The 27,433-nt window shown below is 64.5% G+C and overlaps 1 pseudogene; it reads left to right on the forward strand.

Annotated features, from left to right (window-relative positions):
• LOC119094515 (rho GTPase-activating protein 32-like) overlaps window positions 1-27,255 on the forward strand; it is a 101,855-nt pseudogene extending 74,600 nt beyond the window's left edge.
• The last annotated feature ends 178 nt before the right edge of the window (window positions 27,256-27,433 follow it).

The following is a 27,433-nucleotide window of genomic DNA, read 5'->3' on the forward strand; positions in this document are numbered from 1 at the left end:
GCCTGACCTTCAAAGCGACTGTCTCGACCAGATGGTCCTGCTGACCTCTGTGCTGGTAGGCTCCCTGTTCCAGGATTAGCGGCTTATTCAGATGCCATGCTACCGGAAGGGATCCCGTAACTGGTCGGTCTAGCTTAAATGCCATTGCGTGCGGTGTTGCTCGCGTTAACGCCATCAGATGTTTCCAAGGGCTGCAGGTAAGTCCAATTCATGTCCTTTTGGCAGCCTTGACGACACGTTCACGGACGACCTTGTCCGTGTGTAGCCATGCGCCGTGGTGAGCCAGGTGGTGCCATCCGTGTTAAACACTCCGCGATCCGGCTTAAGCCTCAGAAACCTGCCCTCAAACATTCCGTGGGGCACCCTTTGTGGAGCTGAAGGCCTCGTTTCAGCCGCGGAAAGGATGTCGGCGCCGTCAGGTTCTGCCCGCCATCCGAGTCCGACAAATGGCTCGCCGCCACGACCCCCCCCCCCCCCCCGCCCTTACCCCGACCCCTTCGCCCCATTTACCCGGAATGAGAGCACGCGCCGAAGGGGTTCGGTCGTACCGCGCCGTCCGGGCTCCATTGTCACCGACCCCGAGAACGGACAATGCCCCGCCTGGGTCCCGCGTCCGCTGCCTGGCCCCGATTCGGCCAGCCCTGTGCCCGGGCGCGCTCGCGAACCGCGGCCGTCGCGCCGCACCTGTGCCGCTGGCGGCCGCCGCCGGCCGGAAGCGCCGGTGTGTCCGGCGGTGAGCGTGCGCCGGCCGCCGCCAGACGGAAGCGCCGGTGTGTCCGGCGGTGAGCGTGCGCCGGCCGCCGCCTGACGGAAGCGCCGGTGTGTCCGGCGGTGAGCGTGCCGCCGGCCGCCGCCGACCGGAAGCGCCGGTGTGTCCGGCGGTGAGCGTGCCGCCGGCCGCCGCCGGCCGGTCTGTTGACCGGCTCATCTCGTCGGTCGCTATGGCTGCCGAACGGTCGATCGATCGGGACAGGTAGCGACGGCCGGCCCCACAGGTGAGCGGCGCCCGACGGCCCGGCCGGCGCCGGCGACGCTCACGGACGCGTGGCGGGGCGCCGGGGCCGGCCGACACGCGTGGGCATGGCGGCGGCGCCGACCACGTGTGAGCATGGGCCGGTACGTGACGCGTGCCGGCACATACTTGGAGGAGGCCCTGGTACATGCCGCTTGTGAAGCCTTGGCATTTTCTGCGTGTCGAGGCGCCGGTGCTGCCCCGTACATGGCCTGCTGGTTCGAAGGTGCCGGTAGTAACTCGCGCATGAGGCCTTGGTGCTCACCGCCACCACGCGGTCCCGGTGACGGCAGACGTGAGACCAGGCGGGAGGAGTCACGACGCACGTGACCGCCAGAGGAGGCCCGTACACACGTCCACTTGGACGAAATTCCGATATCGTTTGAGGTTTTCCGGTGTGTGGTGCCGTTGATGTCTGTGGTGAGTTGAAGGGGCGTTTTCAGAAGCGTTACCCCGAGAAGAACAGGTGTGGGCAGACGGATTGCCCATGTTGGGTGATGAATTTGTTTGAGAACTGGTTGTGTGTATGGCGATTCGACGGCAGTTTGTTTGGGAGCCACACTCCTCCCTTCGCCTTGAGCTTGAATGAAGTTTGTGTTCGCGAGTGCTCGTTTTGCTGGCAGTCGCCGGCGTTTGGCTGGCCCGGGCCTCGGGAATCCGTCGCCGCGCGCCTGTGCTGTGTCTCCGCACCTCGCCATGGGCGGGGGGAGGGGGGGGGGGGGGGCAGGCGGAGCGGAGCGGACCGTGACCGCAGGCTCATTCCGGGCTCTAGTGACCGGACAGCTGGCAAATGGTGCGGCACCGGCCGACGCCGCGCCACGCGCCCGCAGTCGACGTCGACGACGTCGTCGAGCGGCGCCGCGTCGTCCGGCCGACGGCGGCGGCTGTGAAGCGGCACGCTGTCGGTCGGGAACGCGGCGCTGTCCGGGGGCTGGTGCGTCGCTCCGCTCGTCTGACCCGCCCCCTCTCCCCCCCCCCCCCCCCCCGACCCCCGGTGGCCAGTCCACAGCAGCCAGCCCGTGTTTGTGTAGCGGTGGGAGCGGCGGGCGGCCGTGCTCGCGCCGACTGCGTTTCATTAGCGGACGCTGGTTTTGCGTTTGTTATTGCTCCCCGGTGGCGACCCAGTTTGCGCGGCGGCGGCCCGCGCGACGAGCGGCGCCGCGCGCTCCGTCGGGGGCCGCGTCCCGGCGCGACTGGGGCCTGTCGCCAGGCGGGAGCGCTCGGAGGCGGCAGCGGTGGAGGCTGGGCACCTGAGACAGCCAGTGCTCAGGTGGGGTTCCGACCGTGACCTCCCGCCAGACATACGGCGATGGAGATTCCGGTCTCTGTGCTGAAATGTACCCGGGAATGGTTTGCATTCCCGGAGGAATGACGGAAGCCTTGGTTGGAAAATTTTTTCTGTGGTGAACCCTCGTAAGTTGCTTCTTCAAATCCAGAAACATTGTGAGTCGTGCTGCCTCAGAAGCCTGGAAAGGTGCACCCAAGCGGCGATGACGTGCAGCACACATTGTACAGCGGTGCTGCCCCTCCGGCAGGCATTGTTGGGGCGGCCAGCAGCCGGGCGCCCTGCCCGTGTTCCTGTCGGCGACTGACAGGAGACGTGACGGCAGATGTGGCCCGCCGCGCGGCCCCTGTCAAGGGTCAGCCCCGCGGCCCCGCTGATCCCCTGTCAGGGTTACAGGGTCGCGGTCAGCGCCGTAACGCCACACAGCCGAGCGTCCTGAACGCGGGACTCGAGTGGCGCTGTGGTCCGATGGCGGGTTGAACGTGCGCGGATATAGTAGCCGAGCGTTGCGAATATGGCAGCCGAGCGTTTGCGAATATGGTAACCGAGCGTTTGCGAATATGGTAGCCGAGCGTTTGCGAATATGGTAGCCGAGCGTTTGCGAATATGGTAGCCGGGCATTTGCGAATATGGTAGCCGAGCGTTTGCGAATATGGTAGCCGAGCGTTTTCGAATATGATAGCCGAGCATTTGCGGTGATGTTTCACTACACGCTGCTGTTACAGGCAATCTATCCTACCCAGGGCTAATCGGAGCCTGGTGAGGTCTGAAGCGAACAATCTAGGCAATCTAGTTACGAAAGCCGTTCACGTTCACACGGCCGCTCGCCCGCCCGATCGCCTCCAGTTCGTGGTAGCGGTGCTTATCACGAATTACCGTCATTTCGAAAGTCAACCTCGGAGTCTCATGGCGGCTTTCAATCTCCTTTAATTCATTTAGCCGGCGGACGCGGTGCGGGCCGGCCAGGCGCAGTGCCGCGTGGCTCGGACGGCACCGGAACGGCGCCGCTTCCGGTCACGTGCCCGGCCGGGCGGGGGCCGTTCGTTATCGGTCGGTGAGGCGGCGGCCGTTCAGTTAATGGCCGTGCGCTGCTCGCGGCGACCCGGGCTTTATCGCCGGACGCCCTCCGCTTAATGCGCTCTCCTCTGGCTGGGATTGCCGCAGGGGTCGTTGGGACGGGGTGGCGGTGGAGCCAGGTCCGGCTGACGAGGCTCTGGCGGTGCCGGCGCGCGGTCCTAGCGCGAGCTCGGTGGTCTCGCGGGTGAGGCGCAACTGCAGTGCGGTCCCCATGTGACCGTGAACGCTTTGTTTTAGGTTCATGGACCGATGGAGCTCGTTGCCTGGGGCCCCGCTGGGAACCTCCATCGGATTGTGCCCATGTCATGGCTCTACCTCGCGCGCCGGATTACAGTCCTAGGGCCGAAATTGCATTTGTGTGAGCCGAACCCGTTTCCGAGAAGCTGATTTGCAGTGAATTTCCCCGGGCCCGCAGTGTTCACTCCATATGTCCCACGCTAGCCGGCAGCGGTTGAGAGCGCCGGGCGCAGCGGCCGGTGGAGATTGAGCTGCCAATCTGGACCGCGTTCGCGCCGCCGCGCCGTCTGGCGCCGCCCCGGCTGCAGCGGCCGGCAGGCTGATTCGCGGCGCGGGCGCCGGTGCACGCGCGCTGCGTCGGAGCTGACGAGTGACGTCACTGGCTCACCCCTGCCGTGCCGATTGGCGCGTGATAAATGCCCGCAGCGGTGATGGAGTTTCGCCGGCGGCGGCCGCGTCCGTCTGTTATGCTTGCGAGATGCGCGTAAAAAACCGGGCGCCGGTCGGGTTGGTGCCAACGGCTCTCCGATGGCGGCTTGGCCGGCCGCCGCCGCCGCCGCGTCCTCCTCCCCACGCCCGTATATAGGCCAGCTGGAGATAGATGGTGCGCTGCGGCGCCGCGCGGCCCGTAATTGATCGATGGCGGTATTGATTGAGAACTCTTGCGTCTGGCGTCTGTTTTGAGCGCGCTGACAACAGCGAGCCGGTCAGCGATGGCCGGCGCCGGGCTGCCGGCTGTGGCGGACAGCTCGGTGACGGTGCGGGGATGTGACTCGGTGTGCAGGCTCGAGCAGGGCTCTCTACACGGGGAAAGGCATGGGTGTGTGCACCTGCTTGTGTCGGCTGCCTGGACCTGACGAAAGTTGATCTGAATGGTGGCATCTGGCTGCGTCTCAATGGTGGCATCGCTTTGGTCTCGCCTGATGCTTCCGGCACTGCATCCTGATCAAGTCATGTGCGTGTCAGACATTTCAAGCGCTGCTCTCTGCTGACTGTGTTCCCGCCAGCGCTGCCGCCTTGCCGTATGTGCGTGCGTTCCGGCCGGTGGACGTCTGGTGGCGGTGCCGCGCGAGCCCTGACTGACCGGCCGCTCTGCCCCGCCCTGCTGCAGGAGGCGGTGGAGGCGCTGGTGGCCGACTACCTGCACCGGTTCTCGCAAATCGCCGGGCCGCTCATCAACTGCGCGCCGATCCTCAACTGGTTCGAGCTCGACAACCGCGGCAACCGGCTGCTGGTGGCCGACGACTCGGACATCAACACGCCGGCCGTGGCCGCCGCGCTGGTCGGCAAACGCTACGTGGCGCAGGCCAGCGACGAGATCAGCCTGGAGGTGAGCCGCTGGGGTCAGACTGGGGTCATGTGTGGCGAGGGGTCAGTCTGGCGGGGCGGAGACCATGGGGAGGATCAGCCTAGAGGTGAGCCGCTGGGATCAGACTGGGGTCATGTGTGGGAGGGGTCAGTCTGGCGGGGCGGACCATGAGGAGAGCTCGGTGTGGAGTGGGGGTTGAGTCTGTGAGGCACCAAGGTGTGCCAGTCCGAAGGCTGGCGTGCTGGACTGGACATATCTAGACTGGACGAGATTGTGCAGGTCTAGACTGGACTGAACAGATTAGACTGGACTGAGCTGGATTGGGTGGGTCTAGACTGGACTGGACTGGACTGGACTGGACTGGACTGGACTGGACTGGACTGGACTGGATTGAACTGAACTGAACTGAACTGAACTGAACTGAACTGAACTGAACTGAACTGAACTGAACTGAACTGAACTGAACAGAACAGAACAGAACAGAACAGATCTAGACTAGACTGGGCTGAACAGATCTAGACTGGACCGAACTGGACTGGGCAGGTCTTAACTGGATTGGGCTGGACAGATCGGTCAGGAGCTGCTACCCTGCGGAGGATCAGGCTGCGGAGAGGTCGGTCAGGTGGTGGGGTCCTGCTTAGGAGGCGAAATCAGACTGCAGTACCTCATTCACTGTGAGGAGAGTCTCTGTGCAGCTGAGGCACGGGCCCCGTTACCTCCCTGGGTGGCATGGATCGTGACAAGTGCGAGCTGAGCGCTCCCTCCGTCTAACTGGCGGTGATGAGCACCATTCAGCGGGCCCTGCTCCCCGCTGGCGAGTTCGAGGGGGTCTTTGTTCATGGTGCCCAGTCTGTTCGCCGCCACCCTTTGTGTTATGAAGGGACAAGTGCAGGTCGGATAAAGAGCGCCGGCCCGCTGATGGCTGAACTCAATGCTGATGGCCCTATAAAACGGCGGGATGGCCACCCGAGATGGCAGCTCGGCAAAAATCTGCGCGGTCGTGAGGTCGCCTCTGTGGAATAGCGGCAGCCTTCGTGATTGGGCTCACAGTGAGCTCGAGGGTCGTCTCCGCCCTCTGTTCTGAGAGGAATGGCTCTGGCGTGCCTGCTCCTCAAGTTATTAAAACCCTCGGCTTAGTTTTTATACGGCAGCTGACTGGGGCAAACGAATCGTGTGGCGCGCTATTGTTCTGTTTTTTATTCTCGTGCTTTGGACATGCCCAATTGCGGGAGGTTGCGTGTAGCTCGTCCTTCGCATCGATCTCGCGAAACATGTCTTAAACGTCACGTGCTGCAAGCGACGGGACGGCCGGGGACCCTGACCCAGATTCCACTTATGCTGTGTTTCCTGAAGACCATTAGTAGGAAACGGGGTATGGCCGGTCTTCCATTGTCCCCGCGCACGCTCCTGGCTTTGACATTGGGCAGAGTCCACGAATGGCCCACTGTTTCGGTCTGGCTGGTGTCTCGCCCGTGGCGTGAGCCGTGGTCTTGTTTGTCAGGCGTCTCTTTGTCAAGCAATGTCTTCTCAAGTGTCTTGCTATGTTACGCGTCATTGGAACTCCTGTTTTTGCGGGGTGTGTTGATTTAGTGCCCGTGCGATGCCTCTCCACGATGGCTGTTTTCCTTTTAATGGTCCGAAGCGTTCCTCTGTGGCCAGTTTGCTTCCGAAGCCCATCCCACTTTGGTTGCGTCGTGAAGGGGCCTTCTCCTGGAGGTATCCCAGTGCTCCCCTCAGTGTCCTCAGTGTCCTCCTCTCAGTGTCACGCGCGCTCGCACCAAGCACGACAGCGTAAAACTCTGTTGCTGTCCCTCTCGCGCACCTGCATTTGGGGCACCGCACAGCGCCGCGGCCCTCCGGAGGGGCTCCACTGGCAGCCAGTCGTGCTTCACCCCGGCAAATCCTGCAGACGCCGTGATTACCCGCAGAGAGCTTCCGGCCGAGTGTGTCACGACGCCGCGCTGCCGCTGGTTTCTCCGAACGGTGACTGGCCAGCCGGGCGTCGGCGCCCTGGCCGTAACGAGCCCGGAGGCCGTCACAGAGCGCGCGATAGTGATGGGGCGCCGTGAACGGGCCGTCGGCGCCGCGCGCTCTTACTTTTGACGGCGCCGTGCCACGCCGCGGCCGCGTCGAAATAGCCGCGCCGCGGCCTTATCGCGCAACGACGTGCGCCCTGACGTCGTCCGGCGCTGGGGCTCGTCAAAACGTGACGGCGCGTGACGGCCGCGCCGCTGTCACCGGGCCGGGCCGGGTGGCGGGGCGGGGCCGTCCCCGCCCCGTCGGCGGCGCCGGCCAGCCGACCCGGAATGGCTCGTGCCCACTGGGACCGGCCTATTTTCGGCGCCGACGGCCGGATCCGGTGCGCCAAGACAATACCTGCCACCAAGCTAACGAGGGCCCGGAACGGGTGGTGTGCAGGGATTTATGGCGCGCGGGTCTGGGCTGGCAAGGCTCCATGTCTTCATGGGCCCGTCTGGGAATATTATGTGCGTTTGGTTCGCCCGGTGGCTCTATTTTCGTGCGGACGGGGGCTGTATAAAAAGGTACAGGATGTCCAGGATGGCTTTGCTAACGGGGCAGGGGGCAGCTGGGCAATCGGCAATATACGCACGGTTTGGCGCTACAGTGTTGTAGAGATTCGGTGATGCGCTGGGTCATTGGACTCTCTACCGCGCCCACCTCGTGCTGTTTATTAATGCTCTCCGTTAAGGGACAAGTCTTGTGTACGCGTCTCACGTGCACGTTCACTGAATGGTAAATATGAGAGGATCTGTCTGGGTCCTTGTTTGGACTGAGGGCGATAGTGATGGTAGTAGTTTGTGTTTCGTTTTGGTTTGGGAACGGTAATGTTGATTTATCGGCCAAACATCTCGCTGACGCGTTATCACGGCACGGGGCCGTAATTGAATCTCGTTGCTGATCGAGCGCATTTGTCTTTCACAAGATGCACCCCGAGCAGAGCGCCAATTCGGTACATCGAGCCGCACCATCGGACGCTCACAAATCACCGCTATCAAATCACCGATGAAATCTGTTATCCTGCCGACGGCAGGCTCTCCGCCGCCGGTCGCTCGCCGTGAGTGATCTAGTCCCGTCGCGGAGCAGCAGATCTGTCTTCTGACACCCAGGCCGGTGACCGGGGAAGCCGAACCATTCGGCGCCGGCCCGTCCGGGACCTGACCCCGATTCGGCGCCGGCTGACCTCTAATCGGCCGGCCTTGGCCCGCAGGGCGACCCAGTCAGCTGATCTCGGCGTGCGCCGCCACCGCTGCTCCCCTGAAAGTGCGGCATCGCGCCGCGCTGCGCCGCCGCGTTAGCTCCTGATGGATCTTCGCCGGATTAATTTCTGACGGTTATTAGCATGCCGCTGATGTGCCGGACTGCATGGCGCAGCAGGATCTGACGGGACGTGAAAAATTGAGTGCGAGACGATTTTTCGTCGCGGTCAGTCTGGTAGGTGGACGCGTTCGGTTTCAGTGGGTTCGCGCGGAAATTGGAAGTCGGACAGCGTGAAGAACCGGCGAAAAGCGTCGGAAAATTGGCGCCGGGGACCATATGTCTTAATTAGTCGGTCACGAGCGCGGCGCGCGCCGGGATTGGCCGTGTCCAGCTCGCGGCGTGTCTCCCTGCCACGTCAGGACGCTGTCGGCCGGCACGTCTGGTGTGTGTCGCGCCGTCCAGCCGCGGCTGGTGTTGTTTGGCTGGCGTGTCGGCCGCGCCTGCGTGGTCCGAGGCGGCGCGAGCCGCCGGTGGCAACTCTCGATCGGGACCAAAGCGAGCCTATGATTGGAGTATCGAGGTCGGGACGTAAGCGCGCGGTAGGAGGGGTCTGTTTGTGGTGAGGCTGTCATGCGGCGGGGAGATTCGAGTGAGGGGAAGGAAAGGACGCAGTTGGGGGACTTGGGCGGAATTTGGGTGAGACGGGAATGCGTCACTACGTGTGCGACCGGACGGTGCGAGAGTGCCGGGCGGGGACCGTGATGCGCTTCGAACCGGGGACGGACGGTGAGAGGACTGCATTCGGCACCAGGGTGAACCACCACACCACCGAGTCGCACCACAACCACCACACCTGGGCCGAATCGCACCAGCCCCGCCTCGCCCCGCCCCGCCCCGGCGTCATCCGCGCCGCCGCCGTCGTCGTCGCTGGCCGGGTGACGACCGGGCGGCGCTGACGCGGCTGGACGACTGATCGGTGCGCCTCCGCCGCGATCCGGCGGCGGCCCGGCACGCCCCCCTCCCCACCCCGTACCGCCTCCGGCCGCGGAGATCCCTTCTGGCGGCGGGGTGCGATCATGACGTGAGAAAGTCGCTGGCCGAGTCGGTTTTTCCCCGATGTCTGGTGGGCGCTGTTTTGGACCGGCCGCCAGGTGCGCGGTCGATGCGCCGACGCCGCGCGGCGACCGGCCGCGTGTCGTGGCCAGCTCTGGTCTGCGCCGCTGTCCGTGCCGCGTGTTTGACCGGTCACCATTGCGTCCTGCGAAATTGTCCGTGCGTTGCGCGATGGAGGCGGTGAAGTGACCGGTCGGCGCTCCAGCGGTGGGCGTGGTGACGGGATCGCTGGGCTGCGGCTTCGGCAGCACCGCATGGATCCTGTGTTGGAGTCGGCCCGGCCAGCCGGTGTCTGGCGGAAGCGGAAATGCCGCATGAAAGATGCCAAGTGGGCGTTCTCGGCCCGTGTACGGCGAATCTGCCTGGCATGTTGCGGCTGGCACGCCTGGGGGCCGGGTCGCTGGTTCGGAACGCGTGCACAAAACGCGACCGAGCTGAAGCGGCGGTTGGGGCGAAGCTCGAGAGCCGCTGCTTCGCTCTGGGGTCTGCCCTCACGCAGACACAGCCTCTTGCCCGGCGCCGGCGGCCCCGTACTGGGTGGGCCCGAGTGATGAATGGCAACTGGCCACTCCCCCCACGACCCGTCTGCCGATGGGGGCCATACGCCCACCCCCGTAACGACCCGTAATTGGACCAGCACTAGGCGGCGGGGCTCCGGTCCGCCAGCAGACGCCGGACTTACCTGGTGTCACGCTGGAGCGCCCGCTGTGGCGGCCGGCGGTGTCGCGTTTCCGCTGGTGGTGGGTGGTGTGATGTTGCTCTTTGAGTTGGAGATGTGCGGTGCGCACGTGCCGCTTCAGATGTGGTGCTCTTGGGCGCCATGTGACCAACGTAGTCGGTGCGCCCCAAACCCCAAATCATCATCAGATGTGGTGTTCTTCGGGATGCGGCGAGGCACGGTGCCGCCCGCCCGGGCGCTTGCGCTGATTAAACGACGATGCTCACGAGCTCTATCTGGGGATTGCGCCGACGTTTGAAGGCTCTGGCTTTTTGTTGCCATGCTTTTAGCGCGTTCAAACATGCGCGGGTTAGTTGGTGCTGTCGCTGTCCTTGGCCTAGTTACTGGAGCGCGTCCTTGTTGCTTGCTGCTCTGTTCTGCACAATGCAGGCATGGAATCTCACGCGTAGAAAGAATAAGATGTGTGAGCAGAGCGAGGAATATATCCCACGGGGTCGCGGATGGTAGCACACCACTCCGATTTCGTATTGTGTTCTTCGCTTTGTATGGATTGGAATCCCCGAATCGCGAGGGGGACCAGCGGGACTGTGGCCCGTCCAAGCCAGTGAACACCTAATGTTTGCGGTTTTTCTTCGCTGGATTTTGGTGCAGTCGGCATACAATTTGGAACTGAGCTCTGCCAGGGTCTGCCAGTTTACAGCGCCGCCCGGGTTTGCGATCTCGCGGCGACGTCTGCCTTCGAACCTCGACCCGCCTGCTGCCCGCCTCTCGGCGCCTGGGCATCACTCGACGAGACAGCGTGTCGCCTCCTCCGTTGCCGGGGCGGCGCGAGATCAAACACACTCGGTGACCTCTGGCTGACCCCCTCCTTTCTACGAACCCGCGGAGTCGGCACGGTTCAAACGACAGCAGAAACAAACGCCGATGCGGGCGGATGCGGTCGCGCCGAGGACGTGGCATTTGGCCGGCCTAAACAGCGCTGACGTCGGCGACAGCTGTGTATTTGCCCAGTTGTTTTCAACGGTGCCTTGCCTGCGGGGAATGCGATATCCACGAACTCGTTAACCCAGCGATGGGTCCGAAAATGACCCGATGTGCACAAGGTAGCCGTCGACCAGCGGTGTAGATGGGGGCTGGCGGGCGACGACGTACATTTGTGGCACTGGACCACGAATTATTCAGAACATGCAATGTGGCTCGCCACGGGCTCGGATTGGGATATCAGTCGCCTGGGACGCCCGGTGTGGAGGCGGTGGGCTCGACTCCCGACCCCTGCCGGCGCCGTGCATCGCCAGGCGGGGGGGGGGGGGGGGGGGTCTGCAGGGTGGTCGGCTGGCCCCAGAGGTCCGGAGCGGCAGTAACTCAGGCTGACCGACCAGGGTGGCTGCGGCCAGAGCAAGGGGTCGTCGGACTGCCAGATCGTATCAGGAACGGGCGGGCTCGGCGACGAGGCGTATCTGGCGCCGAGAGGCGGTGGGCGGCGCGGTCCGACACGGTAAATCGGTCATACAGTCGGGCTCAGCTCGTCAGATCGGAGAGTTACGGCGCCGCCGCGCCGCGCCGCACCGCCTCTAATTCAGCGATGATGGCCGCACAGGGCGCGCCGCCGTCCAACCGTCCAATCCATAAGCTCCGTTTATCCTGCACTCAGCGCGCGAGGACGCCCCGAATCACCGCCGTCCGTCCGGGCGGATGGGCCGTGAAGCTCCGCGTAAACGCACCGCTTTACCGGCTGCACGCCCATCCAGATGCGTCTCCGCGAGGGCCGCCCCGCACCTCGCACGCGTCGGGTTGACTGACCCCGGCGCGAGCGCGCTCACAACCGTATCTGTCCATCTGCGACGGCGTATTTCTCGCGCATCGCCGCCGCAGCAACAGCGTCCGGGTATTAATAGTGCGCGCGGCGGCCGCCATTGTGCGCGGGGGCGCGCGCGCGCGCGCGTGCGGGCGGGCCCATTACACCGCTCGTAAATTGGCGGCGCCGTTCGTTCCGGCGCCTCGGCGCAAAGCCGGCCGATTTGCATCACAATGCGGCGGCTGCCGTCGCCGGCCGCCGAGGTCGCCGCTGATCGGTCGTTCGTCGTCCTGTCCGGGTGTTCGTGGCCCTCTGTCCTCAGCGGTCCTCCCGTCCGCGGTCATCCTCACTGTCCTCGGAGGACAGAGATCTGCAGCTGCGGGGGGCGGGCCATGTGGCGGTGTTTGGGGCCGGGCCGTCGTCAGGCGGCGCCTGGCAGTTGCGGACGCGTGGGAGGGACGGCAGCGGTGCGCACATGGCGATGGGGTGAGGCTGAGGGACGTGCCGGGCGCGAGGAGGGGCTCTGGGGCGTGATGGATGCCCGCGAGCCGAGGACGTCGTGTTTGTTCAGCAGACCTGTGGGTTGTTGGGCGCGGCTTAGGTCGCGACGCGGCGTCGACATCCTCGCGTCTCGTGCTGTCGACCGGTCTCGCACGTTGCGTCGTTTGGCGGGGATTCTGTACTGACTAGAGCCTGCTACTGGAAGTTGTTTCGATAGCATTGCCTAGGACCCTGTAGGTTTGCTTGAGCTCTGTCGCCCTGTGGTCCGACTCAGGACGCTTTTCGAGCATTCGGCGGCGCCGGCGAGCCCCAGTGGCGGGCGGGCGGCCGGCCGGCCGCCGCCCTCGTCGGCGGCCGGCGAACGATAACACCCGGCCTGTTTGGAACAAACATTATTGGACGGGGAGCGTGGCCCGTGGGACCGTTCGCCGGAGCGGCGCGCCGTCGCCTATTTATTTTGCCGGTGCCGCCGGTCGTCCCCGGTACCCACTCCTGCTGCCTTACCCCCCCCCCCCCCCCCCGGGCGATCGTCCGTCTCACACCGCTGCGTGCGTCGGCCGGCCCGCCGGCTGCTGGCTTCAGGCGCCCGAATGACGCCACCGTGGCGGCGCCGGCCGCCGTCGCCCCGGCGGACGCGGTGGCGCCGGTGATGTCGGCTGGCTCGCCGGCTGGGTTGGTTTGTTGCGTTCTGCCGCCGCCCGTCGGCTTGGGCGTCGGGTTTCGGTGTTCTTTTGCACGGGTATTTGCTGAGAGCAGTGCTGGGCTGCAAGGATCCACACGTGCGTGATCCAGGTAGTGCAGAATTCAGCGCGCTAGTCGCTTAGGCTTCCCTTGCTGTGATGAGCACATGTGCACATCTGGGCCCCAGGTTCAGGGCTACGCGCGCAAGCAAGCTTCCACACTACATGACGTGGGCGCTTTCGGATCTCTAAAGCCTCATTGCGCTTGTGTCCCACCATTTACCTGGCTAGGAATCTGTCCTTTCGGTGAAGATCAGTTCATGGCATCGTGAGGTTTCGGTTTTTCCTTCCGTCGACCCCAGCAACGCTGTAGTCACGTTTTGCCAGGTGCCAGGTCGTCGGTGGCACGTAGAGTGCTTCTCTGATTCTCAGGAGCACGCCTCTGGACAAGGTCGCCTTGGGGTAGCTGGCCAGATTACAGACGCGGGCTTCGACTCGCCGCTCGCTGCCTCATCACCAGCGCGTCGCCGTCAGCTGTCGCTGCGCGGCTGGGCGGCTTTCCTCGCGGCTGCCGGCGGCGCATGCCCCCGGGCCAATTAGGCGGCGGGAGAGCGCCGGCCGGCCGTGGCGCCGGCGGCGCGCACGACAGCGGTGTCATCGTGAAAGCATCCACTTAACCCGGCGACGCAACAGCTGCGATAGTCCAGCTACAGTTACAGCTGGCTGTGATAGAAAGCGGCAGGTCTGTGCTGACGGCGGCGTCATGGTTCGCTTCAGCGGCGTCGGCCTGACAGATCAGGCACAGAGACGTGATGTGTTTTTCACTTGACTTCCTTTTGAGGACGATTGCTCCAGTGCTGGAGCGTGCTTCCCTCCTCGTTCCGGACGACTGACTCTATCTGGGAAAATGAACTATGAATCAACACTTCCTGCATAGATCGCGGAAATACGCTGCATGATGCAACCGCACCCGGCGTAGTTCCTATGGCGTCAGCGAATAATAATGACGGCTCGGCATGCGTCTGGCTGCGCTGCTGTGTACCCCTGCACAGACACCTCCTAGCCGGCAGCCGGCTCAGCAGGGTCGCCGTGGCAGCGCGGTGTGGGCCGTCCGCTCCCCTCCGATCAGCTGTAGCGACGCGCCGTGCGGAGCCGCCCTTCCAGCACGCGCCGGCCGCCGGGCGCCCGGTGCCGGCCGCTGTGCTTTTTGCCGCGGAGGAGAAGGATGGTCCGTGCCTGAAAGTGCCGCAGTCGGTGGGTATTTTTACCGCGGGCCGGCGCGACCGCGGCCAGCCACGGACAGGGGCCGCTCCGGCCGGGGAGAGGAGCCCCTGCGCACGGTCCGGAGGCGGCCACCGGACCCCCTCTGCGGAGCTGGCTCTGAAGGACGGAGGTGCTTCTGTCCCTGGCGGGGTCAGTCGTTAAGAGTCTTATTGGCCGAGGTGCGACGTTTCAACTGCCGAGGCTTCAACTGCATCATGACGATTAAAATACCAGTTAATGGAAAGCAAAACAACGACAATGCTATTGCTACGTCGGATTAACGCATGTCGCCACCAAAACGCGCAAACCTGCGGTGACAACTGCATCCTCCCGCACGGCAACCCGAGCCGTAACGTCCTCGCCCCAGCCCGTGCGACACCTGTAGCCTCCCCGGACCCCGCCCAGCCGGTCGCCGACCCCTGCCGTGCCCCCAGACACCTCGCGCGCGACCTGCCGACCAGTCGGCGCCGGTCACGCGGTGTCCCGACGAGCGTCGATATCGACGGAGCGTGGCCGGCCTGCTGGGTCGGGATCGGGGCGGGGGCGGGGGCGGGGGCGGACCGGGACGAGCGAGCGCCGAGACGGCGGCGATGGCCGGCGCCAGCTGTGCGACCTGCTCGCTCTCTGCTGATGGATCGGCCGCTGTCTGGGCCTGTACAGCCAGGTGTGTGCGCAGGGGCGGGGGTGGGAGACGGCAGGGGGCAGTGGCCGCAGCTCGCGCGCCGTGGAGGCCGCCCGAAAACGATGTCCGGCTATCGGTAATGGCCTCGTTTTTGTGCTGATTCGAATGCGCTGCCTTTTTGTGCTTATGGCCGTGATACGTGTTCAGTATTCGAACTAAGCCTCTCGATAGGTGAGCGTGCCTCCGCGATCCCGTTCATCCCGTGGCCGGCATCGGCCTCCGCGATCCCGGCCCGTGCCCATTACTAGTCGCCCCATCCGGTTCGTGTTCGCTCCAATCCCTCTGGTCCGGACTCTTGGCTGACAGTCGTCTCAGTCATCGTGACGCGGGGCCGACCGACATCGATGCCATAGATCCTGGCGCCGTGTGACGGAGGCTCGGATCAGCGCCGGCGCCGGCCGGCCACCGCTGGGACATATCCCGCCCATTACGGGTGGACTTCCGCGTCGATGTGTCGCGGCCGGGTAATCTGCGCGCGCGCGCGCGCGAGCTGACCCATTTGTGGCGCGGCTGCGGCGGGCCGCGCGGCGCACGGCGCTGGTCTCCGCCGGCCGCGTCACAGGGAGGGCTGGCTGCACCGAGCACCGCTCGTGGCTGGAGCGTGACGATGGGCGTTTGGGCTGGGGTCGGCGGCGGCCGGGCTCGCTTACATCCGTCCCCGTGATCGTCTGGGTCGGGGTTTAAGTGATTTGATTTACGGGACCGGCGGCGCATTTTGTCTAGTGGCGATGCGGCGTTGCTTGCAGGCGGTGCGACTTGTCTGGAGCGGGCTGGGCGGGTCGGTCAGACGTCCAGCGATGTTTTGCATCGCGCCGTCTGGTCCAGCGGGCTGTTTGTTTTTGGGACGGCAGCCGTCCCGTCGGGCGTAACAGACGATCCTATGACCTGCCACGCCTCGGTGTGCGTCCGGTGACAGTTGGTCTGCCGTCTCTCTGAGCCCCCCCCCCCCCCGCTGTTCCGTCTGACTCGTCCGGTGACGGTCGTTCTGCCATCCCTGTGAGCCCCCCCCCCCCCCCCCCCACGCCGTCCCGTCTGACTGGTGGCAGGGCCCGCCCGGTCAGAGAGCCGCCGCTAGTCAGCCTGTGCCCTGGTGCTGTCCGACCAAATTTTGGTGGTGTGTTGTAGTGCCTGTGTTGTCCGCCGCAGCTGTGTGCCCCCTCACAGAAGCGGTAGCCGCGGCTCCGACAAGCGGCTACTGGTGCGGATTGTTGGACCGCTTGTCGCATGAACTCCTGTGTAACGTATATGTTGGGGTAAGGGTTTTCGCGATGGGTGAGGTGGTTCGCGGGTCACCTAACGCACCGTGACCTGACCTGACCTGACCTGACCTCTGCCTGTCAGGATGCACGATGTCAGTGAATTCCCGAAGGGAGTCTGTGTGAGGATAGCCGATGTGTCTGGATAACCGCCGTGTCTGGATCCCGTGATCTAGATAGTGCGTAATGGACATGCTGCAATCGTAATCAGGACGTAACGACCATGACAGTACCGTGATCTGGATGTGGACAATGGCCCCGCCCCGCTGACCTGACCTGACCTGACCTGACCTGACCTGACCTGACCTGACCTGACCTGGCCTGGCCTGGCCTTCGCAGTGCATAATGGACATGCTGTGGTCGTGATCAGGACGTAATGACCATGAACGTACCTTGATCTGGATGTGGACAATGGCCCCGCCCCGCTAACCTGACCTGACCTGACCTGGCCTCCGCAGTGCATAATGGACATGCTGTGGTCGTGATCAGGACGTAATGACCATGACCTACCTTGATCTGGATGTGGATAATGGCCCCGCCCCGCTAACCTGATCTGACCTGACCTGACCTGACCTGACCTGGCCTCTCCGCGTCCGCAGGTGGGCGACATGATCTCCGTGATCGACATGGCGCCGCCGGACGAGTCGGTGTGGTGGCGCGGTAAGCGCGGCTTCGAGGTCGGCTTCTTCCCGTGCGAGTGCGTCCAGCTGATCGACGAGAAGGTGCCGCACCAGCTGGCGTTGCCCGTGCGGCCGCGGCGCGCCGCCACCCTGCAGCCCAGCCGGCCCGTGCTCCGCAAGCACGGCAAGCTAATCGCCTTCTTCAGGTGAGAGAGGCGAATCAGCGAATCGGGGCACCCGCCTGCCTTGCCTGTGGCCTCGGGTCCAGCCGTGGCGTGAGGACGCGTGTCGTCCTCGGTCCGGCCAGCACCCTCCGGTCGGTTCGCACGGCCCGGCCGGCGCCGGCCGCGTGCGACCCGACCCAGGGCCGGGTGGCATTGTTTGGGCGGCGCCCGAGGCGGGTCAGGGTCGGCGGGGCGGCGCTGCGCTGATGGGGAAGTGTGGGCGGCGCTGGCTGGGTACTCCCCCAGTTGGTGTTGGGAGGCTGGGCCTGCGGTCGGGGCAGGTTTGACCCCCCCCCCCGCGAGAGGGGCCCAGGGTGACACCGAGCTAAACCAATACCGAGAATGGTATGGACTGAAATAAACGCATTTGTGAGTGGATCCACAGAAATCACCGCTGTAGAAAAGCAAATTGCGCCCGAGTCCGACGAATCCTTCGTCCCGGCCTCGAACAATGTATTGTACGCGTAACACAGGCACGGCTTCTTAACCTCCTTTCCTCTGTGTTGAGAGTTGTTGCTCAGTTCCTGGTACTCTTTGGTGCACTGGGGTCAACACCAAAGCCGGCTTTATTTTCCGTGACGCGACCCGACGATTAGCCGAACACCGATCCCAGTCATCACATCACCGGACACCGACCCCAGTCATCAACGGACACCGATCTTAGTCATCGTCGGACACCGATCTTAGTCATCACCGGACACCGATCTTAGTCATCACCGGACACCGATCTTAGTCATCGTCGGACACCGACCCCAGTCATCGTCGGACACCGATCGTAGTCATCGCCGGACACCGATCTCAGTCATCACCGGACACCGATCTCAGTCATCACCGGACACCGATCTTAGTCATCACGGGACGACCGCGTCGTATCTGCCGTCTAGCGGCCGGCCAGCCGGCTGGAGCGCGGCCTGGTCCGGCCTCCAGCCGACCGTCGGCGGCCGCTCGGAGCGACCGTCCGTGGCAGGATCGTGGGCCGCTTGGCCGACGCGCACAGCTCGTCACGATCGGCTGTTTATTATTGCGGCCGGCGGCGGAGACACGTGTCCGTCCGGCCCGGCCCCGGACTGACCCCTCCGGTGGGCCTGAGTTCGCACGGTAGCCAGAGTCGGTATCGCCGGAGGTGCCCTCTGCATGGGCGCGTCAATCACGGTTAGCCTGGGTCGAACCTGGACGTGCGAATGGCATCACTTGAGGCCGGAGGTAGGGCTCTGACTGAACATGGCAAGCATAGGGTGACGGCTCGTCTCGGGCTCGTCTGGTGCGGCTCATCGTGCAGCAGCGCGACGGCGGTGTGCGGACCCCGGGCGGCAGCAGCGGCCGCGGCAGACGGAGCTTCGCCGGCCGGCCGGCAGGTGGCAGGACAGTCGGGCCGTGAGTGGGCAGACCGGGCGGCTCCCGCAGGACCCGATATCTTCCGGCTCGAGCCGCGCCGTGACGGCGCCGCTGCCGGCTGTCAGCTGCCGACTGACAGGTGGCGGGTGCCGATCGCCGGCGTTGTGACGGCCTCTCGCCCGTCGTCGCCCGCCGCTCGCGCTGTTGGCGGCGCAGCGGCGCTGACAGCTGGCGCGCCCCAATGAGATGCGCGCGGCGGGGGCGGCGCGGCCACCCCGCTTCCAGCTCCAGTAACGGCCGGCGGGCGCACTGTCGTCGTGCCGGCGTCCTTTGTCCTCGGGCGCGCCGCCGGCGGTCACGGTCGTGTAATCGCATCGGCGACAGCCGGCGGCGGCCGTAAAACCCTTTGGCGGCGCTGCCCCTCCTGAAGCGCGCGCCAGTCGCCCTTGTCTCCGCGCCGATCGTCGGGATCGATGCTACGGCGACGCTGGCACAGACCCGGGCCGACTCTGTCATTTGTCTCCCGATGAGACCGGCCGTCTCCCCATGTGACATGACCCGGAGGTCTCGTTAACTGATCGGCTTCCTTTTTCGTGTCATAGGCAATCTGGTCCCGCCTTAGCCATGACTGTGCATTCATAGCGCGTATTCGTATTGGTCGATTTTTCCTCCGTTTGCTGGCTGTGCCGGTTGTGAAGCATGCCGGCTCGAGCTCCTAATACTGTTGATAACTAATACTGTTACAACTAATATTGTTCAGGACGTGTGTAGCTGTAGTTTACTACACGGTCTGGCTTCTTCAGCAAAGCGTCGGTCTTTTGTGATTCTGCTGTTTCGAGTGAAGTCCCAGAGCACATCTCGCCCACTAACGCCGGCCCAGTCCGACCTGTCGTGCATTGTCCCCCGGGGTCCTGTATTGTTCCTGAATTACATATCGGACCAGCTTTTTCCTTTTTTGTCGAGCGCGGCCTCCGTTAGAGATGGCTGTATTCAGTAGGCGCGCGCCCCAGTTTCGAAAGCCCACGAGAATTATAGCATTGGGTCGAATGAACAGCGCCATTCTAAATCCCAAGTTGGCCGCCCCGGCCTCCGAGAAAATCGGGCATGCTGGAAAGGCATTGAAATTTCCCTGGGCCTGCAGGGGCAAAAGGGATCATTTTCACTTTTCGATGTTCTCACGAGGTCGGCAAGGAATTGCTTTATTGCTATCGTTCCGGATGGGGCCTGTTATCGGTTTGGAAATCAGAGTCGCGCGGAAGCTACTGGGCCTGAACTTTGCCCGGTTGGTGAAACTGTACGGGTGTCGTCGGCCGTGTCCGGGAAGCCGAACCGACCTGCCTGACCAGGTCGTGGACGTAGGCTGCCACCATGTGATTGTGATTCGCTTCAACGCACCGCTCGCATGCCCATTCCAGCGTGCCAAAACGTCTCATCAAAACATACCACTAAGGCGAGATGGTCTCAGCTGAAGTCTCTGAGGAGGCGTCAATCATTGGAAAATTCCAATCTATCCATGGATGGAGGGTCGAAATTACAAAGTTTCAGTGGCGGCGTACCCGAAAAATCACCCGCAAGAAATGTCACATTTCACCCAAGTCTGCGATACTGACGAGATACCCCAGCCGCTGTCCTGAGTGGCGGCGGGGTTGCGCCGCGTCGGCCCGTCGAGCCGCGGCTCGGGGTGTGACTAAACTCCGAGTCTCGCGCCTCCGGACCGAGCCGGTCCGGCGGCGGCGCGCCCCGCCACGCTGCGTGCCGGCCGGCCGCGGCGTCGTGTGGGCGATGACGGAATATGTATGTGGATCGGTCCGAACGGCGGCGGTCACGTGACCGGCGCAGCGGCGGGCCCAGCCGCGACCGCGGCGAGGGCGGCGACCCCCAGGGGGCGGGCCTGCCGCCGCCGTCCCCCGCGGCGAGAAGCCGGAGAGGGTGACCCGACCAGACGAGACGGGGCGGGCAGAGGGAAGGGGGTGGGGGGGCGGGGGTGGCCGCTGGGCCGACGGAAGTGCGCCGTTGCGTCACCGCCGCCGCCACCAAGCGCGGCGGCCGGCCACGTTTCTGCCTGGCGGCGCGTGTAATGGCCCGCCGCCGCCGCCGCCGCCGCCGCGGCGCCGCTGCCGCCGCCGTCGTCGCGGCAGTGTACTGCGGCGGCCGCAGCGGTCGGTCCGTCCGTCCGTGCGGCTCGGCGGCGCGGCCTGCCATGGCGCTGCTGGCGGCCGGCCTCGGTGACGTGGTCACCTGTTGCAGGAGCTTCATCCAGACGCGGCCGTCGCGGCGGAAGCTGAAGCAGTCGGGCATCCTGAAGGAGCGCGTGTTCGGCCTGCGACCCGTCGAGCACCTGATGAACACCGGCCGCGACAGTGAGTGCGCCGTGCTGCGGAGTGTGCCGATGTGCAGACGTGCGATGTGGCTGCGGCGAGTGTGGCTCCGCTAGTCAGCTTATTTCTCTTCTGCGGCTGCGCTCCTTACAGGTCGTGGCCGAGCGATGCCACGTGGGACTATTTGTGAGCCTCGCGTTGCTGCTGTGCTGGCTTCTGCGAGAGGCAGCTGCCTGTTTTGTCACCGTGACTCGTGCCGTGCTCAGCCCAACGTGGCACCTATAGCCACATATCCCAGTAGTCGCAAGTGCTGTGAAGCCCCCACTGGTCACCGCGGCTCGGCTCCCGCCGTCGGCCTTCGTGACCAGTCGCAGTGACGGTGCGTTTCTCCGAACCACCTTGTCCTTGCTGGGCCCGTTTTGGCTGCCGTCCTGACGTCCTGTGCTCTCGTGCGGACGTGTCTGTGCTGTGTTTTTGTGCGCCCCGGTTCATGTTTCACGTCTGGTCTGCGTCTGGTCGCCGTGCTCTGGTCTCGCGCGCTCCACCCTGTCTCCGCGCCGTGCTGTGCTGTGCCTGCCGTACTCCGGGGGGGGGGGGGGCGCAGCTGTTCGTGGTCTCTGCCACGCATGTTCTCTCATCTTGATCTTGCTCCCCGCCTTGTGTGCGCAGCGACGCATTGGCGACACGGTGCGTGGCGGCCAATGCGCAGCCACTCACTGGCTGACCGGGCCCCGTGTGTGACACGTCTCGCGTCCGGTCCGCAGTTCCGGTGGTGTTGCGCAGCTGCGCCGAGTTCATCGAGTCGCACGGCATCGTCGACGGCATCTACCGCCTGTCGGGCGTCAACTCCAACATCCAGCGGCTGAGGTGGGCGCCTCGGGCGCGGCCGCCCGAACCGGGCGGTCGGCGAGAACGTCGGACGGGCGCTCGCCCGATGATCAGAGCTCCCCTGCTGACTCACAGCGCTACCGTGGGGGATTCGCGCGGATTGCATCAACCGTCGGGCGGTGTGGCGCACACACGACCGCCGGCTGGGAGGTCCCGGGGGACCGGCGCGGGCGCGGCGGGCAACTGCCGGCGCCGTCTGGGCGGGGCTAACGGCACACGGCCGGTCCCACCCCGCGCCGGGCGCACGGCCGGCACCGCACGGCCGGCTGCCGGTGGTGGTGGTTGGTCAGTGGTCTAGGGGGGGGGGGGGGGGGACCGTGATTGTGGTGCGCGGGGCAGCTGTGGTCGATTGGTATAGGCGCGTACGCAAGGCTCGCGCAGCCAGGACTGGTCGCCTCCCTGAGGTGGGCACCACGTGCTGAAGAACGACGGCATGATCGGCGGATAGTCGCCAGTTGCGGTTACCGAGTTGCCGGTTACCGTGGCGTCTCTGCGGCGGCGCGGCCCGGGAACCCGAGCCCGGTCCAGGACGTGTGGTGTGATAAGGGGCCCATGTGGCGCTTCGTTCCCCGGTGTTGGCTCGCCCGCGCACGTTGTCCCAGTGAGCCGCCGCTGTATGGATGATGCGCTGTGCGGGCCGGGCGCGCCCCCCGAGCTGCGAACATTGAATCCCATTGTTTTCGACCCTGAGCGGATAGGAACTTGGTGTCGGTGGTTACGTGGAATGTTTGTCGGAAGTACCGTCGCCCCGAGGCTGCCAAATGGGAACTGACGTGGTCGTTTTGTTTGGATTGTCGCGATTTTAGCACCGAATTCAAAATCATTCAGTGCAAATTCGGCATTCCCCGCACATAATCGACAAGTGTTTTGCCGCGTCGTACCCCTCACCGTATCGCCGGGTGCCGCGCGAGGCGCGTGCTGACAGTGTCGGCGCTCTCCACCATGTTGTTCCCTATGTCGCCGCCCTCTGCCGCCTGCGCCGCTGTCGGCTGACGTGCGCCGCGCCGCCGGCAGGAAACGTTCGACGAGGACCGTGTGCCGGACCTGACGGAGCCACGTTGCGCCAGGACATCCACAGCGTCTCCCCTGGCTGAAGCAGTACCTGCGCGAGCTGCCAACCCGCTGCTCACCTACCAGCTGTACGACAAGTTCGTGGCCGCCGTCCAGAGCAGCGACGACCAGCGGCTGCTGCGCAGGATCGCGCGACGTGGTCCAGCAGCTGCCGCCGCCCCACTACAGGTGAGGTGCTGGTGCTGGTGCTGGTGGGCGATGTTCGCGGCTGTCGACGACCGGCTCCGTCCAGTGAATGCTGACGAGGCCGTTGTGAGATTGCCGTGGTTGTCGCGCGGTGGGCTAATCGCGAGTAGTGATTGGGGGTGACTGGATGATCCTGCCGCCAGTCGGGAGACGGCAGCTGCCAGCTGCTGGTGGTGCACGGTCCGACGTCGTGGTCCGCGTTACGGCCTGGTTATTTAACCGCACTATGCCGATAACTTGATTCCGATAATGATCCTATGGAAGTCATTATATCCGCCACGCTAATGATGGCTTATCCGGTGTTTGTGATTCGTTGACGAGGGCGCAGCCATCACTACGGACAACGTGAAAAACGATGTTCTTGTGTTCCGTCGTAAAGCGCACCACAGCCGAGTGGCTTGTAACCACGCCACGCACTTGTGGCACTTCGGGTGTAGTTGTCAGCAGCTGCGACGGCCATCGCGCCGCGCGGCCGCCCCAGCTGGACGCGGTGCCTGTGAGAGGCACGCCCCGGTGCGTCTTTCACTCTGCCGTGACCTGCCGACCTGACCTGACCTGACCTGACTGACCTGGTGTGGTGTCGCTGCAGGACGCTGGAGTACCTGATCCGACCCTGTCGCGGGTGTCGGCGCACGGCCACAGCACCGGCATGACGCCCAAAAACCTGGCCATCGTCTGGGCGCCAACCTGTGCGCAGCAAGGAGCTGGAGGTGGGCGGCGTGGCGGCGCTACAGGTCAGTCGGCGCGCCGCGCGGCGGAGCTGGGTAGGGGGGCGGGGCTGGGGGAGGGTTTGTCGGGCCAGTGGTGGATGGTGTGGAGGCTGAGGTGGCTCGGGAGTAGCATGGTGGGTTGGTCTGTGTGTGTGTGTGTCGGTTCAGAGTGGTCTGATGACCAGGCTGTGGGCGCTATGCCGATCTGACCGCGGGAGGGTCGGGGATGGGACTCTAAAGGTTTGTGATCACCGGCGAGCTTCAGTGGACGATTTTGTGAGGTAAAGGTGGTGGACCTTTGCTAAAGAACAGTCAGTAGTGATGGTACAACACAGCTGCAACGTACGTAACCTGTCTTCATTATGATTTACTACTGCTGTTATATATTCAACGTCAATAATATGTATACAGTTTTCTTACGGTGCCGTTGTCATTGCGGAAAATGCGTCCGGGTGGACAGACCTAAGAATGGTCGTGGAGATGGTGTACAATTTCCCACGATGTAGCAGTATGAATGCATCTCCCCGCCATGGCTCAAGGCCATCCACCCTGAGATGGCCGTCGAGCACGCCGTTGATGGTGGTGCTGGGTTGGCGCGGTTGGTGCGTGAGGCGTGCATGGGTCGTCCGCTCGTTAGTATGTGGCCCAAGGGCGGCGGGCCATGTGGCCTGGTGTGGCCGTTATCGCCGTTAGCAGCCCGTTGCGGCCGCGGTGAGTCATGTTAACGCATGTCGATGCGACGGCCCCACGGCAGGCGACATTCCCGGCTATAAACATGGTGGTGGCGGGCGCCGGCCGGACAGATAACGACGCCTCGCCGTAATGTGTGTGTGTGTGTATGTGCAGCGGTTTTCGCTGCTGTGTCGGGACCGAGCCGTCCAGCGGTTTTCGCCGCCGTGTCGGGACCGGGCCGTCCCCGTCGAATGCCCGCCTGGGTGCGCCATCCGCTCCCGATGCGTTCGGTACCGAACCCGTGAGCCGTGGTAGTGTGGGCCGCGTCTGAAGGCGGCTGGCTTCTTGTTCGCAGCTCCTGAGGGATGATCACAGCCACGTGACAAGCAGCGTCGTCGGCGCTCTAGGCTTACGTTGGCAGGAGAGTTGTTGGCTGGTTATCGGCTTGTAATGTAACTATAGGCGGCCCGTGAGCTCCATCGTTTGTCGCCAGCTGTGGGAGTTGGATACACTGGCACCACCAGAACTACTTCTGCGACGCGCGGAAGCACTTATCGCTGACTTTGCACACATTCACGCGGTACCTCTGGCTGCGGCCTCGCGCCTGGCGAACGGCCACCTCATCTCCCTGCTGACCAGCTGACCGGCCACGTCCGTCGCCAGGGCGTCGGCATCCAGGCGGTGGTGGTGGAGTACCTGATCCGCTACTGCGAGCTCATCTTCAGCGACAAGCTGCCGGCGTTCTGCCCGGACATGGCGCCGCAGACGCGCACGCCGAAGCGCTCGCGGCCCAAGTCGCTGGCCATCTCCACCCCGACCAAGCTGCTCAGCCTGGAGGAGGCCCGCTCGCGCGCCCTCGGCGTCTCCGCCAAGGCTGACCAGAAATACATCGAAGTCGGTGGGTGCCGCGCGCGGGCGCTCGCTTCCGTCGGGTTCTCCTCATTTGATGCTGCCTTCTGCGCACCCGAGTCGTTTTGGTTCGTTTCTGTTAAGTGACTAGGCATTCGCCATTGCATCATCAGGCTTGGTATATCGCCGTGTAAACGCTGTCTTCGCCCCGCGTAGTGAGCCTGCGCTCTTAGCCCGCGCTTGCGGGGCTGAATACATGGTCGGCATATGACCACGGTAGTGGGCGCGCCATGAAGCTCAAACCGATACCATCATCATCATCAGGGCTAAAGACGCACGCGCGCGCACTGGGCTCCCTGCGGCGCTCCTGTTGAATGGGGCCCCGCCGATGGTGCCCCGCCCAGGCGTGCCCCGTTCGCAAGTTCAGTGTGGGGCTAGCGTGCTCCTACAGTGCCCTGGGGCGGTCAACCCTGAGTGTGTCATCTGCCCCGGTCAGTGGGTCAGCCACAGTGGACGCCTCCGCTGCCGGTAGTGGGAGAGAGCGAGCTCGCCGTGCCCGTGCCCCCTCCGCGCCGGTACGGTGGCGTCCCCGGCCGCGGCCCAGCCAGCCCCGTCCGGCTGTGGCTTGGGCTCCGCGCCGCTCGGACTTTGGCCGTGGCTTTCCGTGTGGCGGCTTTTGCGGCGACGTGGCGGCGCAGTAGCATTATTTTTATCTGCCGGTTTCCTGTTTGTTTGCCGCCGCGCTGCTGCCCATTAGGCGTTGTTTTGCGGGTGTGCTGTTTGTTTTTAGACGCAGCGAGGCGGTGTGCCATGACGAATTGTCCTCCATCTCACCGGCGTTATTGTTCTAACAGCAGCTGTTGGTTTGGCTGGCGGATGTGATTGACTGGCCGGGGCCGTGTGTGCGGTGGTTTGTCTGCTGGAGAGTTGTGGCCGCGTGATGGCGTCAGCTGTGTTATGTTTAACCGGCGGCAGTGCTGTTGACTCGGCCATGGGCCAATTCAATAACCCCATTCAGGCCTCAGGCAAAAAGGTACACCGTAACAGCAAACATTGGGGGGCGGCGGGTTTGGGCTGCATGATCGAAATACGGCAGTTCATTTGTCGTTTTCATGGCGGAACCGACGTATTTTTCACATTGTTCTCGATGTCACGGGCCACGACCATGCCTGCAATCCGCGCCACCTTTTTGTCTCCGCCGCGGCTGTCGCGCCATGTGCCCATGCGTGTCAGCCTCACCCTCTAAGTGCGGTTTGACCCGCACCGCCCGTTTGGCCGGCCCCGACTGCGACCTGCCGGTGACCCGCCGTGCGCTGGTGCCGCAGGCGGCGGCCCGGCCACGCTACCCACCAAGTACCACACGGTGATCGAGCTGCCGGCGCGCAAGAGCGGCTCGCTCAAGTTCCGCCGCTCGCCGCTGGGGTGGCGCTCCCTGTTCCGCGGCCGGCCGGCCAAGCCGCACCTGCGCAAGGGCTCGGAGCCCATCGACATCGCTCTGACGGTGGGTGCCGCGCCGGGGTGTGGGTGTGTGAGGTGGGCGACGTGCTGAGATGGCGGTGAAGGGACCTCGCAGAGGCTGGTGGGACGCCGGGGGGGGGGGGGAGGGGACACGGCCGGTGAGGGTACCTCGCAGAGACTGATGGAACGCCGCTGGAAGAGACACGGCCGGTGAGGGGACCTCGCAGAGACTCTTGGGACGCCGGAGGATGAGACACGGCCGGTGAGGGGACCTCGCAGAGACTGGTGAGACGCCGGGTGAGGGGACACGGCCGGTGAGGGGACCTCGCAGAGACTGGCCGCCGCCGCCAGGACTTGCCCCCGGCTATTGTAAAGCCCGGAAGACCAGCCTACAACATAGCAACACTTCCATAGGTAGATGTGTCGGTGTTCTCGTCGGAAGGCAACGCACGGCTTTTGGTGGACCGTTAACGGCCGTCTCAAAATCGCACGACGGCGGTGCTTCGCATTGTGGCCAGGTGTTTGTCAAACCACATTTAGAGACCCGTCGCCGTCTGTGTAGAGCTGTCAGCGCGGCGTGTGCCGGTCGTACCTCGCTGGCGCGCCGTGCTGGACGACTCAGCACCTGTCGGCGTGTGACGGGGGTCTGTCAGTGATCACCGACGGCGCTGACGCCGCTAAGCGCCGCCGCCGCCGCCGAACCGCGCACCGCTGGCCCGTGCTGTGCGCCGTCGCACTGTGAGCGCGCCTGACGACGCGTGCCGTGTGCCCCGACCGCAGGACAAGACCCTGACCGAGTCGGACCTGACCCAGAGTCGGGGTGCGGACGCGCCGCCTGCGCTCCGTCAAGTCGGCCGACTCGCTCGTCTCCATGTGCCACGCTGAGAACAAGCGCGGCTCCATGGTAAGCACGTGGGGAGCGGCTAGCCGGCCGGCCTGACAGGCGCCGGCCGGCCGGCTGAGCGGCGGCTGCGCAGGAGCATTTTATGAGGGC

Source organism: Pollicipes pollicipes, unplaced genomic scaffold (assembly GCF_011947565.3).
Source record: "Pollicipes pollicipes isolate AB1234 unplaced genomic scaffold, Ppol_2.1 Scaffold_4002;HRSCAF=4701_pilon_pilon_pilon, whole genome shotgun sequence".
In the NCBI taxonomy this organism is placed as follows: domain Eukaryota; kingdom Metazoa; phylum Arthropoda; class Thecostraca; order Pollicipedomorpha; family Pollicipedidae; genus Pollicipes; species Pollicipes pollicipes.